This window comes from Nycticebus coucang, chromosome 1 (assembly GCF_027406575.1).
Source record: "Nycticebus coucang isolate mNycCou1 chromosome 1, mNycCou1.pri, whole genome shotgun sequence".
Classification (NCBI taxonomy): Eukaryota; Metazoa; Chordata; class Mammalia; order Primates; family Lorisidae; genus Nycticebus; species Nycticebus coucang.
In genome coordinates, this window is record NC_069780.1 from 182735470 (window position 1) to 182750558 (window position 15089).

Genomic DNA, 15089 nt, shown 5'->3' on the forward strand with positions numbered 1-15089 from the left:
TTTAATATTCTATATTTAAGACATAATTGGTAAAATTATACAAATTGTACAAAGACATAATTGATAAAAGTTTAAAGAGATACTATAGGCAATTAACTCACTGCCAGTTTATCAGTTCAGAAAAGAAAATTCCATCATATGTGAAGGATGGGGAATCACAGAAGACACTGTGATTTACAGCAAAGCTCAAGGTTCTGGGCCCTGGTGGTACCTAAAGACTAACTCATTAGCTTCATAAAAGTCTCATTTTCCGCACAATGGATTTATCTAGTTAGTCAAGGAATTCGAAGTTGTTTTAAGGCAATTGCCTGTTGTTTTTAAGTTTGAAATTGTTTTAAGGAGATAGCAGACACTGAGAGCCAACGGGAGAATGAAAATAATGTACAATTTCTTACAAAGTTTTGGTGGTGCTTTATTTTTAAATCATAAACCTTAATCCAAAGCATTTTACAAAACAAATCAGCAGTCACTAAGTTTTCTTGCAACTTTTCATATTTTTGATGTGTTTTCTAAATGCAATGTTGGCTTTTTAAGGGAAATAATCTTTTTGATACTACAAGTAGGAAGAAAAACCTTTTCTCTAAGATGCACAAATAATGGGGCTTAATATATATATAGATGTATAATGGTGACCTGGGCATTCTAGAATCTTGCCTGTGAACCCATCAAGCAGGGATATTGGTAGGTGCTGCTGGACCTCTCAAGGGATGTTGGCCCATGGGTGCAAACAGCCGTGGATAGGAGCTTCTTAACAGTGATGCTTTGAATTCTTCATTACAGTGGCACTGGGGCTTCAGGACTACAGAGATTTGCTCAGAATCTGCTGTGACAAAGATGCTAAGTGGGGACTTTAAATACTCAGTGGGATACTCTCTTCCCATTATGTTCTTGAAAATGTCAGGATTTAATTAGAGGAAAGAACCAAAGCATTGAATAGGAGACCAGGAGAAGAAAAATGCAGCACCTACTTCCCATGGGACTGGGTTTGTTGGCTGCAGGTCTTGGGATGCTTGTGCCTCCCAGCCCCATCCTCATCCATGAATCCTGGCTTGGGCAGGTGAGGTGGCCTTGCTTCGACCACGCCACTGGCAATGCTCACAGGAAGCCCAAGCTTGCCCCCTCTGGGCACATTCATCAGGACCAGCTCCACACTGGGCAGAGGGGCCACTCCTGGGAAGGGGTAAATAGCAAGTTGAGAGCTGCAGCATCAGTGGAGGAGACCAGGAAAAGGGGGCGCAACTACCACGAGCCCCAATGTCCTTCTGTGAGCTGAAAGCAGGGAAGCCTGCCTGGGAACACAAGACAGGGATGGGCTGATTTCAAGAAGCTTGGTCTGTAGAGGATGAAGTCAAGTCAAGGGGCTGTTAGAACAAAGCAATCTAAGTGCCATGTTGTGAAAAAGAGAATTTAAGGAAAGAACACAGCGGAAGGACGAATGACTCAGACTGAGGGTTCAGGGAAGGTTTTCTAAAGGAGGTCACCTCTAAACTGAAACCCTGAGGAAGCAGGAAGTGACTGCGGAGGCAGTGTTTTCCCACAGGAAACAGGTGCACTTGGGGAGGAGCAGACTGACCAGGTGATGTAAGGGGTGGAAAGAGAGGCAACGCTGGAGAGCCACGTGGACAGAGGCTGGGTCTGCAGGGCGAGGGAGCCATGTGCCAACTCAGAGACAGGGAACTCAGGGAGCAGGAAGTGGCGGAGCGACCTGAAATTCCTCGATGGCTTTGTGTGCCATAAGACAATGACGTGGAAGTGTCCACGAAACATTTGGATATGTGAGTCCAAAGCTCCGGAGCAAGGTCACTGCTGGGTATGTTTATGTCAGGAGCTTACAGGTGCATCCAGCACCTGGGAGAGAGAGCGAGCGAGCAGGAGCAGAGTGGGGAGAAAAACCGAGAGGGTTAGATGTTTAGAAGCCAAGGGGGAAAGACAGCTTCAAAATGGAAAGCAACATAAGAATATCAAAGGTCACTGAGAAGTCTGGTCAGGACCCCAGAGTGGCCAGTGGGTTATCAGCAAGGAGAGCCTTCTCCACACAGAAGCAGTTTCCGTGGAATTGCTGTGGGGGAGGAACCCTGGTCTAATTGTGGATGAGAATGACAACAGGAGGTGGCTGTTGTCCCAAAGTGGGATTTCCATGTCTTCCTCCTTTTTTTTTTCTTATTATTCTTCACTTTTTTTTCTTCTTCTTTTTATGATGAGAGCTCCTTAAGCATGTAGAAATGGGTTTGAAAGGAGCCTGGGGTGGGGACACAATGGGAAGGAATGAAGGAGAGGAGCCCTGACATTGCCCTGGGGAGGGCAGAGAGTTAGTGATCTGGATAGTGATTGAGCTTCAACTTCACCCACACGAGAAGGGGAATGCAGGAGGTGAGCTTGTAGCTTTAGTAGAAGGAAGTCAGGTCCCTCTGCCTGGAGCTCCCATTTTCTCTTTAAAATAGGAGATAAGTCATCTCAAACCCAACTCACCCAGACCAGAACTCTTTGTTTGCCTTTGAAATCCTCCTCTGCGATTTAATAAAAAAAAAAAGAAAAAGAAAACCTCCTCTGCCATCTTCACAAATAAAAATTGCTTTTATGCGGTTAGCTGCTCAGGGTAAAAAATCTTGCTGTCATCTTCAATATTTCATTCCCTTATATCCACCTTCAATTCTATCAGTTCACCTGTTAACCTTTCTCCCGAATCCTATCACTGGTCACCATCTCCTTTGCTGGTGTAAGCCGCCATTATGTCTCATGGAACTATTGCAATAGCTCCCTGAGGCCAGTTGTACTGGGTTGAGTTGCGCCTGCCCCCCTGAAATTCGGGTCTCCCTGGAATCTCAGAATGTGACCTTATTTGGACATAAGGTCTGCATATGTAATTAGTTAAGATGAAGTCATACTGGATGGGGATAGGCCCCCAATCCAGTGACTGGTGTCCATGCGAGAAAGCGATGTGAAGACACAGAGACAGGAGGAAGGGCACCAGCGATGTTGGGGGGCTGGAGCTGCAAGCCCGGGAGTCAGCCGGTCGGCAGCCACCAGAGGTGAGAAGAGGCCAGGAAGATGCTCCCCTAAGCTTCAGAGAGCGCCGGCCCTGCGGGGGCTTTGATGTTGGACATCTGGTCTCCACCACCATGAGAGAATAAGTGTCTGTTTTTCAAGCCATCCAGTTTTGGGTACTTTGTCACAACAGCCACAGAAAACTACTAGGGGTACTTAGAAGTAGGACTACTTTTGTGTGTCATAGTCCTATCTTTACAGAGCAGAAGAATCACTTCGCTCCCCGACTCAGACACCCCCCGTGAGTCTATCTCCCTGAGAGGGAAGTCAGTGTCCTTGGGAAGCAGCACAGGTCCTGTGTGATCAGTCTACACTGCCTCTCTGCTGTTAGCTCCTGCTGCTCTTCCCACCTGCGCAGCCTGGCTTGAGTCGGGTTTCAAATGCACGAAGCACCTTCCCGTGTTAGGCTTTTCCCTCTGCCAGGAACACTCTTGCCTACATGGCCTCATGGCACCACTTTGCTTCTTGTCATGACGTCCTCCCAAAACACTAAAATGTCACCCTCCTCCCATTGTCTTCTCCTTTACTCTTTGTGTTCCTCCTAGAACCTTCCAGCACCCAACACACTAACTGGATGTTTATCTGTTTCCCTCTGGCCCCCTGGAAGAACAGAAGCTCTAAGAGCTGGGGCTGTATTTTGCTCCTTGCTGCTCCTCTGGTACCTAAAGGAATGACAGGCACAGAGTGGGTTCTCAGCAAATATTTTTTGAAAAGAATGAATCAATGAATCTGTTAAGAATAAGGGGGGGAGGGGATTGGGGTGAAGGGAGAAAAATTAGTGGGGCCACACCTATGGTGCATCTTAGAATGGGTACAGGCGAAACTTACTAAATGCAGAATACAAATATCTACATATAATAACATATAAGAAAATGCTATGAAGGCTATGTTGAACAGTTTGGTGAGAATATTTCAGATTGTATATGAAACCAGCACATTGTACCCCTTGATTGCACTAATGTACACAGGTATGATTTAACAATAATTAAAAAAATAAAAAAAGAATAACGGAAACATTGGGATCAGAGGAGACTTGAAAATTTACAAATCACAGAGAATAGGAAAGAAAGGGCACTGAGAAAGAGAAGGCCTGGCTGCAACAGCCAGAGGATGGTTATCCCACAGCTGCAGATTGCCAGAGTCAGCCCTGTGAGCTCCACATCTGGGGCTAAGTATAAAGTCTCGCACAAACTGGGTTAAACCGTGCACAAGGATGCCCTCCTTAACACTGGGTACACTGTTAGCTAGACAGCATTTGCATTTAAAAAATCATGGGACAATTTTTAAAGCAAAATCGATCACTATTATCTAACTACTGGAAGACTGGTGCATCTGCTTGTCAGGTTAGGTAACTGCCAAGATCTTTTTCAGCTTTAATGCTTGCCAGTTCCTCCTCCACAATTTGCTTCAATTTCTTCTTTGCCACAACAGTTCTCTTCCTGGCTTCTGTCTTTTCAGAAACAATGAAGGAATATAAGGCTGGAAAACATTCTATCTTTCCTAAATAGGTCATCTTTCCAATAGTTATTCCGCCAGCTGGGGTCTGTGAAAAAGTTCTACAAATATCTTCAGGGCATTTGTGCCTGGAATAAAGTCTCCTGAAAGGAAGAAAAAAAACCAGTCTTTTGGAAACACCTTAAGATAGGCTGTCTACAAACTCCTGCATTGGGAGTGCATTGGGGTGCAATTAATATTATCACCACATATCTAGAATTGGTACAATGGCTATTGAATAATCAATTACTCACTATATCGCTTTCCTGGAGACTCTTCTATGGGCTGTAAAACCTCCTATGCAGTCTATCTCTAAAGGCCCATGTAGCACTCTAGTGATCAGAGTCAAATGAAATTACATAGAGGTCTGCTCAGTGGGAGAAAGAGTGAGGGTCAGAGAGCCACATTGAGTGCTTCAATGTCATCCTTGAAGCACTTGATACAGGAGAATTCTAGAGAGTTCTTTAGTGTGAGATAACTGTTCAGACTATCAGCTGTACTGACAATGAATGCATATGGAAGACAGTGCTTAAAACTTTTCCCCTAAATATTCTTTTAAAGTTAAAATGTATATGGGTCAGAAACTTGGACTTGGCAATTGTAGCTTATCAAGAATGAATCTCATTAATTCATGTTGGATTTCCATAGCCCTACTTTTGCTTGGGTTTTCTTGGAGATTGACCTGGTGTTCAAAGTAACCATGATGAAGGACTTTATGGCCCTATTTCTGGCACCCCATATATATCTGGAGATATTCCACCACCTTGACCCAATGCCTGAAGAAGAGAGTCAAGTGGTGTGTCTGTGTGTAGGGGTGAGCAGGTGGCCATTTCTTATACAAAGGACCAGAAGCTGTGGCAGATCCTGGTTCAGTGTTATTTAGTAAGCACCTTATTATTACTGAAGAAGTTACTTATTAAGCAGCCTGTCTTCCTCTCCATGTGAGGCAGAATAATTCATGAGAAGGAGGGTGTTGAGACCACCCATGGCCATGAAACAAACAGAAAATAATGTCTTATATTGGTTATCTATTGCTATGTAACAATTACTATGGACTTGGGGGCTTAAGACAACACACATTTTTTACCTTATATTTTCCAGGGATATATCTTAAGGGGCTAAAATTAAGATATCAATGGGACTGATTCCTTTCAGAGGCTCTAAGGGACAATTCGATTGCTTGTTTTTCTTTTCCAGCTTAGAGAGGTCCCCAGCTTGGCTTGTTTTCCCTTCTACCATCTTCAAAGTATACCACTTCAACCTCTGTCCCTTGTCACTTCTGACTTTGACTTTCCTGTTTCCACCTTTAAGGATTCTTGTGACAATATTTGGTCCACCCACATAATCCAGGCTAATCTTCCCATCTCAAGGTCCTTCGCTGAATCCTATCTGTCAAGTTCCTTCTGCCATGTAGACCCATATTTACAGCTTTGGGGGTAGACATGACACAGGCATCTTTTGGGGGCTATTCGTCTGCGTACCATAGATGTGTTTTTTAGTCTGTGTTCATGTTCAAGCACATTATTCCAACTGTCTGAACTTTTGGTAAGGCTGCCTCTTCCTAAATTGGGTTCCAGTTGGGTAGGGGTCCTGACAATCATAGTTCTCTGCATGAACCAGATAGGTGTCCAGAGATGTCTTCTTTATATTAAAGTCATCAAAATTTTACAGTTAAATTTTGGAAGCATGTAGAGTCTAGGTCACCAAGTAGCCCAGTAAGGGAGGAGTGAGAAACTATTTTGCACTTACCTTCAGGACCGAAAACTTCGATTGCAACCAAAAGTGTTGAGCAGTAGGACTGGTTTCAGCAGTCCTACTTAAACTGCAAATTGCTTATCTGCCCATGCTCTGTGAGGACTCCATCACAGAGCAATCTGCTTCCGTTTCCTGGTAACCCCTTTATGGTAGGGCTCCCAGGGACCACTTCTTGAGTTAAGATGCCCAGTGGAATTCACTGGCAATACAGTGGGGTCAGATAAACCTGTAAGTAAAATTGTATTGCTCTCCAAATTTTTACTTGCTGTCCTATTTATTTATTACTGATATTTAATTTTAGAATTATTTAAAAATTTTTAAATACTTGAAAGTTATGCAGGAGGATGTTTTTTAGAAGGCACAGCTTTAGAATATAAATCAATTACTGGGTGTGGTGGCCCATGCCTGTAGGCCTAGTCAGTTACATGAGAGGATGAGGTAGGAAGATTGCTTGAGCCCAGGACTTTGGTTACAGCCTGGGCAGCTTGATGAGAGTCTGTCACTTCTCTCTCTCTACTGAAAGAATATAAATCAATCAATTACATTTTAAAATGTTATTTAAATTATAAAAATTAGGCATAATGATTTGTTTGAGGATCCTTAGAGTACTTGAGTTAATCAAAACAACAGCTGATGTTGAGTCCTCACTCTGCGCAAGGCACTGTTTGGGGTATTATTACCTCTGTGGCAGAAAGAAGCTAGGTGAAAGGCGGAAGGCAACCCAGCTACTACGTGGAGAGCTGCGTGCAGACTCAGGCAGCCTGATTGAAATTCCCATTATCTTTGTTATGATGTGATTTTTGGTCTTCTGGGTATATGCCCAGTAGAAGGATTACAGGATTGAATGGCAGATCTATTTTTAGATCTCTAAGTGTTCTCCATATCTCTTTCCAAAAGGAATGTATTAATTTGCATTCCCACCAGCAGTGCAAAAGTGTTGCTTTTCTCCACATCCGCACCAACATCTCTGGTCTTGGGATTTTGTGATATAGGCTAGTCTCACTGGAGTTAGATGGTATCTCAAAGTAGTTTGTACCAGAATGTTTAATGCAGCCCAATTCATAATTGCTAAGTCATGGAAGAAGCCCAAGTGCCCATCGATCCACGAATGGATTAATAAATTGTGGTATATGTACACCATGGAATATTATGCAGCCTTAAAGAAAGATGGAGACTTTACCTCTTTCATGTTTATATGGATGGAGCTGGAACATATTCTTCTCAGTAAAGTATCTCAAGAATGGAAGAAAAAGTATCCAATGTACTCAGCCCTACTATGAAACTAATTTAGGGTTTTCACACGAAAGCTATAACCCAGTTACAACCTAAGAATAGGGGGAAGGGGGAAAGGGAGGAGAGAGAGGGAGGAGGTGGGTAGAGGGAAGGGGATTGGTGGGATTACACCAGCGGTGCATCTTACAAGGGTATATGTGAAACTTGGTAAACGGTCTGTGAACCTAGTGAATGATGCCCCATGATTATATCAATGTACACAGCTATGATTTAATAAAAATAAATAAATTAATTAAATAAAATAAAAAAGAAAAGATTTCAAAGGAAAAAAAAAGAAATTCCCATTATCTTCACATCAGTGACATTCTTCCTTCCACGTAATCATTCTCATGTCATCCAAAAGTAAAACTTTCCATATCAACTCTCTTCCCCTCCTTTTCTTTAACTATGCAAATAAATAAATTAAAAAAAAATCTATCAAGTCAAGGTTTTAGGACCCTGCATGCTTCCCTATCTTACATGTCCCCAATGTTCCTCATCATTAACACCTGCTGTTGCTCTGGTCTGTGCAAACACCATAGCTCGGCCATAATCCCATTCCCTGCCACCTCCTGTAAGATCTCTGTGTCTGTCTCCTTTCTCTCTCTCTCTACATATATATAATGGCTGTGCTGAAACAGGACGCCAGGTCATAAGGTTCAGCAAACTTCAGATATGTTGGTTCTGACATCACCAACTCCCAACTGCTGATCTCTTAGCTTTCTTGGTGTATAGGAAAATAAAACTCTCTTGAAATAGCTGGATTCTCTGGTTTTGTTTTAGTTTAGACATTACAGGAAAAAAAAGTGTTTCTATTGCAAATAGAATATCTAACTCCTAATTTTCCTTACCATTTTATTGTGAAATTTTTTGCAAAGAATTTCCTTTAGTTTTCTTGAAACCTCAGTTATCTTTAACTCCAAGCCAAAACTCCACTAAATTCTAAGACCTAAAACCCAACAGGGCCCTGGACATTTCCCCCTGAATGCTCCGTGAGCATCCCAAAGTGACATGTTGAAAGCTCAGCTTGTCAGCTTCCTCCCTCCAGACCCTCAGATCCAAACCCGCAGCGCTCCTTTCCTCTGTAAACGGCATAACTCTCCCCCTGGTTTCTCAAGCCAGGATGTAGGCATTGTCATTCTCCTCCACCTGCCCCAGGGGTGCATGTCCTTGGTATCATTCAGTTCCATGTTCTCCAAAGCCATGGCTACTACCTTCAAAAAGCCCTCAGGTTGTTTAGCTGAGATTTCCTCCCAACTTCAAGCTTTGTTCACTCCAAATGAAACCCTGTACCTCTCCTAGAGTAATTTTTCTAAGGCATAAATCTAATCATGCCATTCCCTGGCTTACCGTGTTTTGAAGCCTCCTCCTTGCCTTTGGGATGAAGTCCAAATTCCTTAACGGGGTACCTAGGGGCCGGCCCCTTTTGATGCCCCCAGCCTCAGTGCTTGCCACGACTTCACGCGGATCTAACACTCCGGCAGAAGGAAGGCTGACAACTCGACCAGATCGGAGTTGGGAAGTGTCTGCCATGACTTGAAAGCTCAAAACAAAAAGGAGCTTCTGTTTTTACAGCCTGGAGCCTCAAGCTGACCCTGTGTCTCCACTCTCATTGTGGTGTGGCTGGGAGGGACATTTGAATTTGCCAGGCAGGATAATTTAATTTATTCTATTTTTAAAACATTGTTTTCTAGATAAAAACTGTATCTTTTGGGAAAATATCTTTTATTAATTAAAAAAAAGGGAATTTTTTTCACCCTCTTCCTTTTTCTCAAGAAGGCAGAGGGAAAGGGGGAGGAGGGGTTGTGCAATATCACAGTGGTGGGAGAGGTAGCATTGGTGGGGGTCCGCTCTGCATGCGATTCTCTGGTACAGGCCCCACTGACCTCCATCTGGGGTGTAACTAATCGCTCTCATCCTTGGGCATTTCCTGATCCGGTGGCCTCAGGCCTCCTGTTTCACCTTCACCTGTTGCTCCAAAGGAGTTTGGCCATCACTCCCTGCTGTGCCAGCCCCATCAGGGCTCTCACCTGAGTCTCACCCAAGCCCTGCAATTAGGCTCCAGGCTTTGGGGATTTACTTCCCCAAGTCTTTGGAAACTTCCTTGGAAGATACGCTAATTCATTTTTTTCTCTTAAACTGAGAATCTTATTGAATTTTAATATGCATAGCACAAAGACGTGTACACATTAAGCATACCCTTGATGAATCTATACACAAGTGGAGAAGCATCCCCGTCATCACCCCAGAAAATTTATTCATGCTTCTTTTCAGTTAGTTTCTGTGCCCCCTGCCCACTCAGAGGCTGTTGTAATGTCTGTTGAGATAGATTAGTTCTGGCTGTTCTTGAACTTCATATAAATGAAATATGCATATACCATATGCTACAGTAAGGACCTTATATTGACAATTTCTACTGTTCAAAATATTTTTTGCAATTCATCTGTGTTGTTGTGTACAATCTCTTATTTTTATTTCTGGGTAGTATTCTATTATGTGAATATATCACGATTTGTTTATCCATGTTCCTTTGATGAACATTTAGGCTGTCTCCAGTTTGGAGTGATTACAAAGAAAATGGCTGTGAACTTTCTTGCACAATCTTTCAGTGAGCATGTGCTTTAAAATATTTCTTTTGGGTAAACATGCCCATGAGTAGAATTGCTAATTGTAGTGTAATATTCCGGTTATTTTTAGTGTAAGTAAGCCAACTTTGTCTAAAAAAAAATGAATTGGCTATTTTGGAATCATCACATTTTAGAATCAGTTTGTTGCTTTTACAAAAATAAAATCTGTTGGGCTTGTTTAGGGTTATATTAACGTTATTGGGGCAAACAGACATTGTAACAATATTGAGCCTTTCACTATGTAAACATTTATTTAGGATTTCATTAATTTATCTCAAAAACAGTTGGTATTTTTAAGTGTAGAGGTCCTTTACCATCTTTTGTTAAAATTATTTTTAAGTGTCTTATATTTTAACGTTTTGTAGATGGTATTTTATTTTATTTTTCTAGTTGTTTCTTACTAGTATATAGAAACAATTGACTTTTCTATGTTGACCGTCTATCCTGAGACCTTGTTAATTCACTCATTATTCTCATAGGGTTTGTTGTTACTGACTTGGTGTTTTCTACAACTCAATCAGGTCCGTACCTGTAAATAGTGACTAGAGTATTTCTTTCCACTAAATTCAGGCTTAATTTTTTTCTTCTCTGTCTAGCTTCTTCAGGTGGAAGCTAACATAGTGGATTTTAAACCTTTATTTTTTCCTAATATAAACCCTTAAAACTGTAAATTTTTATCAGTGATATTTTCATTGCATACTATAAAGTTTGATATTTTTTCCCTGAATATTGCACCCAATATTTTAAAAATTCTCTATGGTTCCTTCTTTGACCTATAAACTATTCAAAACTGTGTTTAGTTTCAAAATATTTATGGACTTTCTAGATAACTTTTTGGTCACTGATTTGAAGTGTTTGTAATTTGACTCATTGTACTCAGTAAAGATACTCTATATGATTTAAATCCACCAAAAGCTATTAAGATGATGTTTACAGCCAAGTATATGTTGTTCTATCAGTGATCCAGCATTAGCTTCATGAAAAGCGACCCCAAAATTCAGTGGCTTAAATACAACAATTTATTATTTATAATAATTCTGTTGATTGAGTGATTCTTCTGTTAATTTCCCTTGATCTCATCATGAGGCTTCAACAGCTGAGTGTCCTCTGCGGGGCTGGCTCAGCCCGAACACTGTCTTTGTGGGGCCTCACCCCATGTCACCTTTCAGTGTCATGGACATTAGCATAGGGGACAAAGTGTAAGGTGCCTTGACTCATAAATAGTGTGTCAGCAATTTGGCCACACTGTATTGGTCAATGTAAGTCACCAGACCAGGTCAGATTAAAGAGTTGGGAAAATAGATTTTATCTCTTAATGAAAGCAGGAATAATTACTTTGTGGATATGTTTAGTAAAGTTTCCATGGAGTCTTGAAAAAAAATGCTATCACAAATTTTAAGTGTGGTGTTCTTTCTAGACATTTCTATTATCGCAAATTGGTTGATACTGTTCAAATTTTGATCCTTACAGATACTTTTTACCTACATGATTTCTTACACCACTATGATTGTGGAGTTGTCTATTTCTCTCTTTAGCTTATACGTTTTTGTTTCATGTGTTTTAAAGCTCTAATTTTAGATATATATGTGCATACATATGGGATCATTATGTCTTCTTGATAAATTGATCATTTTTCATTATGATATGTTCTTCTTTATATCTGGTATGAAAACTAACTTTGTCAATATTAATATTGCCATACTAACTTTCTCTGGGAATTCCAGTTGAGCGATCCCTCAGCCAACTTCAGAGTAGGCATGAAGGAAAAACTTTTATCAGGTGATCATGGAAGCAAGACAAAGAGAACATTTGATTGGTTAAAGTATAAAGTCCCTCATTAATGGTTATTTTTTACATGGTATTATTGTAAATAATTAGGAGGACCTTAGGCTGGGATGGATCTAGTACCTTGGGTTTCTACATAAGCAAACCAAACCCAGCTCAGTAATTAGTAAAACAAACCTTAAGCTTCAGTAGTTAGAGGCTGCCAACTAACCTCTAGCTAGGACTTTTCTATGGAGCCCTGAACCACTCATGGTCTAATGATGCCCAGTTCACGAGTCACTTAATGCTGAAATAAACTCTCTAAAATTTTAATGTGTCTAAATATACCTCTTAACAGTATACATCTTCTCATCCTTTTACTTTGAAATTATTTGTGTTTTTGTAATTAATGTTTATCTATTGTAAACAGAATATAGTTGAGTCCTATTTGTCTATTCACTCTGAAAATATTTGCTTTTGAACTCCTTTTTTCTATGTGAGGTAACATGTTTGCCGGGTTCAGGGATTAGAATTTGGACAGAATTAGAGAGCCGTTTTCATGCCTAACACACTTGTCTTTCTTGCATGCAATCAGTCCCTTCCACGATCCAGTGTAATTCTCCTCATGGGAAGTAAATAATAATAATAACGATAGACTAAAAAGCAAAACAAAACAAAATTATCCACAACAGAAAAAAAATGCAAACACAGGCTTGGGGTGGGGAATAAGGAGAATTTTTGAGCTTCCCATGGAAATAGAGGGGGAAAAATCCACTGATGAATAGTTTAATAAATTATCTCTCCATATTTTGCTCTGTTCTGCTTCAAATTCATGAAATTTCCTCAGAATCTCTAAAGATAAATGTACCATTTAAAACATCAATTTATACAATTTGTTGTCAACATCTATGCCCAGAGAACCAATCATGAGTTTAGGCAGAGATGGATTTCTTTGGAAGCCAAGGCAAGTTTTAAATGTCAGAAAAATGTCCAGGGAGAGCATGGAACATTCATTTCTCACAGGTTTAATTTTTGTTGCTTGTTTAGATCTAATAGCCTGACAGGAGGCAGAATTCTAACTGCACTTTTGAATTATACAACAGAAGAATTAGGCCACAATAACCTTGTTTCATTGGAGATTTTCATAGGGTCATACTTATAAAGAATCTATATTAACCTTTGTATTTAATATAAATTAAATTTACTAATAGATACGCAAAATGCCACTATTCTTCTACTTTTCCTCTTACTTAAATACACTGGAATGTAATTCAGATTGGTCTTTTTCTGCTGCTGGTAGAACAAATTCAATTAAATTGAGAGGTATAGTTTGTTTTATAGGACTTTATGATTCATGTTCTTCATGTTTGAACTAAAATAGTATCAAAATACCTAGTTCCAATTAGCTAAAATAGCTGCTTCCATGAGTAATAATTTTCTGGATGTAACAGAAAATGCACTTTTCAATAAAAAATAAAACTAGGGCGGCACCTGTGGCTCAAGGAGTAGGGCGCCAGCCCCATATACTGGGAGTGGTGGGTTCAAGCCTGGCCCCAGCCAAAACTGCAAAAAAAAAAAAAAAAAAAAAAAAAAAAAACACAAAACAAACAAATAACAAAAAAACTAAACAAATTTGTTTTTGCATCATACACAAGCTTGAAAGATCTGTAATTTATAGGTCTGGTAAATAATAGGGTACTTTTCCCATTATCGGTAGTGGCATGGAAGTTTCTGTATTTCTATAGAGGCTGCTCTGAAGATATAAAAAGAATAGGTGATTCCTTTAAAATAAATCTCCAGAAGGTATAGTTCTAACATTATAAAGAACAGCAAAGCAATCTCCACTAGTTCCAATCATTTCCACATTACTTGGTTGTCATTACCAGGAGAACAGGTGTATTTTGGTAGGGAAGTGAGCAGCCTTACCTGGCCTTGAGCATGGGAGAGAGATCACAGCAGTTTCTTAGTGTCAGTTGAAATGTCATCATCAGGGCAAAAGGTTGGGACAGTGCTTGAGGTTTCGTTCTCAAACATCTGGTGTTTGCTTTGTACCACCAGACACTGAGCCAAATCTAATTCTCATACTTTGTGCTTGCTCTTTAAAGCCACTTAGAATCAATCCTCGCTGTGTTCAGAGGTGAGCTGAAAGTCTGGCTCCTGTCCTAGATGCATGACCTCACTCAGGGCTGAAAGCTTTAAACCCCAGCAGAACCTAAGACTGAAAATGGAAAACTTGCCTTTGGAAACTGGCTAGTATATTGGGTAAATATTTATCAGTCTTCAATCCTGACAGAGGCTGAGGGAGAGAGTTTGGAGAAAAGCACCTGCTGGGACATGGGACCAATATTTTCCTTAGAGTTTCAAAAAGGAGCCTCAGGAGTGCCCCATAGTACAGGGCTCTTCTCCAGTCCTCCTATCTGCACTCTTCTCCTGACACAGAAGATGGTGGGGCAAAGGCACATGCCCCCCCGCAGTTCTACCAGAGCCCACCTCTTCTTCTAAACCATGCTCCAGGCACCAGAATCTCAGAATTTTCTACCCAACGACCCAAGTCTGCCTCCTGAGCCTTCATGGACCTATTGCCTGGGTTCATTCTCCTGGAACCAATTGTCTCACAGCATGGCCATTTCTAATATCTGGGACTGGCCAAGAGACAGGAGATGGGGCAACAAGAAGTGTGAACGAAGTTTGGATATACTGGCTAAAGGTTACACGTATGTGAACAAAGCCCTTTTAGTAAGAGAAGGATCCTAGGGTAGACAGAGAATGGGTATAGACCTGGAATCCAAGAATCCTAAATTCAAATTTGGGTATTTGAATTTCATAATTAGTTTGTTTGTTTGAGACAGAGTCTTACTTTGTCACCCCTAGTAGAGTACCATGGTGTCATAGCTCACAGCAACTTCAAACTCTTGGGCTCAAGTGATTCTCTTGCCTCAGCTTCCCAAGTAGCTGGGACTATAGGCACCTGCCACAATTCCTGGCTATTTTTTTTAGAGACAGGGTATCACTCTAGCTTAAACTTGTCTTGAACTCATGAATTCAGGCAATCCACCTGCCTTGTCAGAAAGTTATTTATAAAGACCGAACAAAAGCTTCTCTGAAGAAGACAGGCACATAGTGTACAGACAA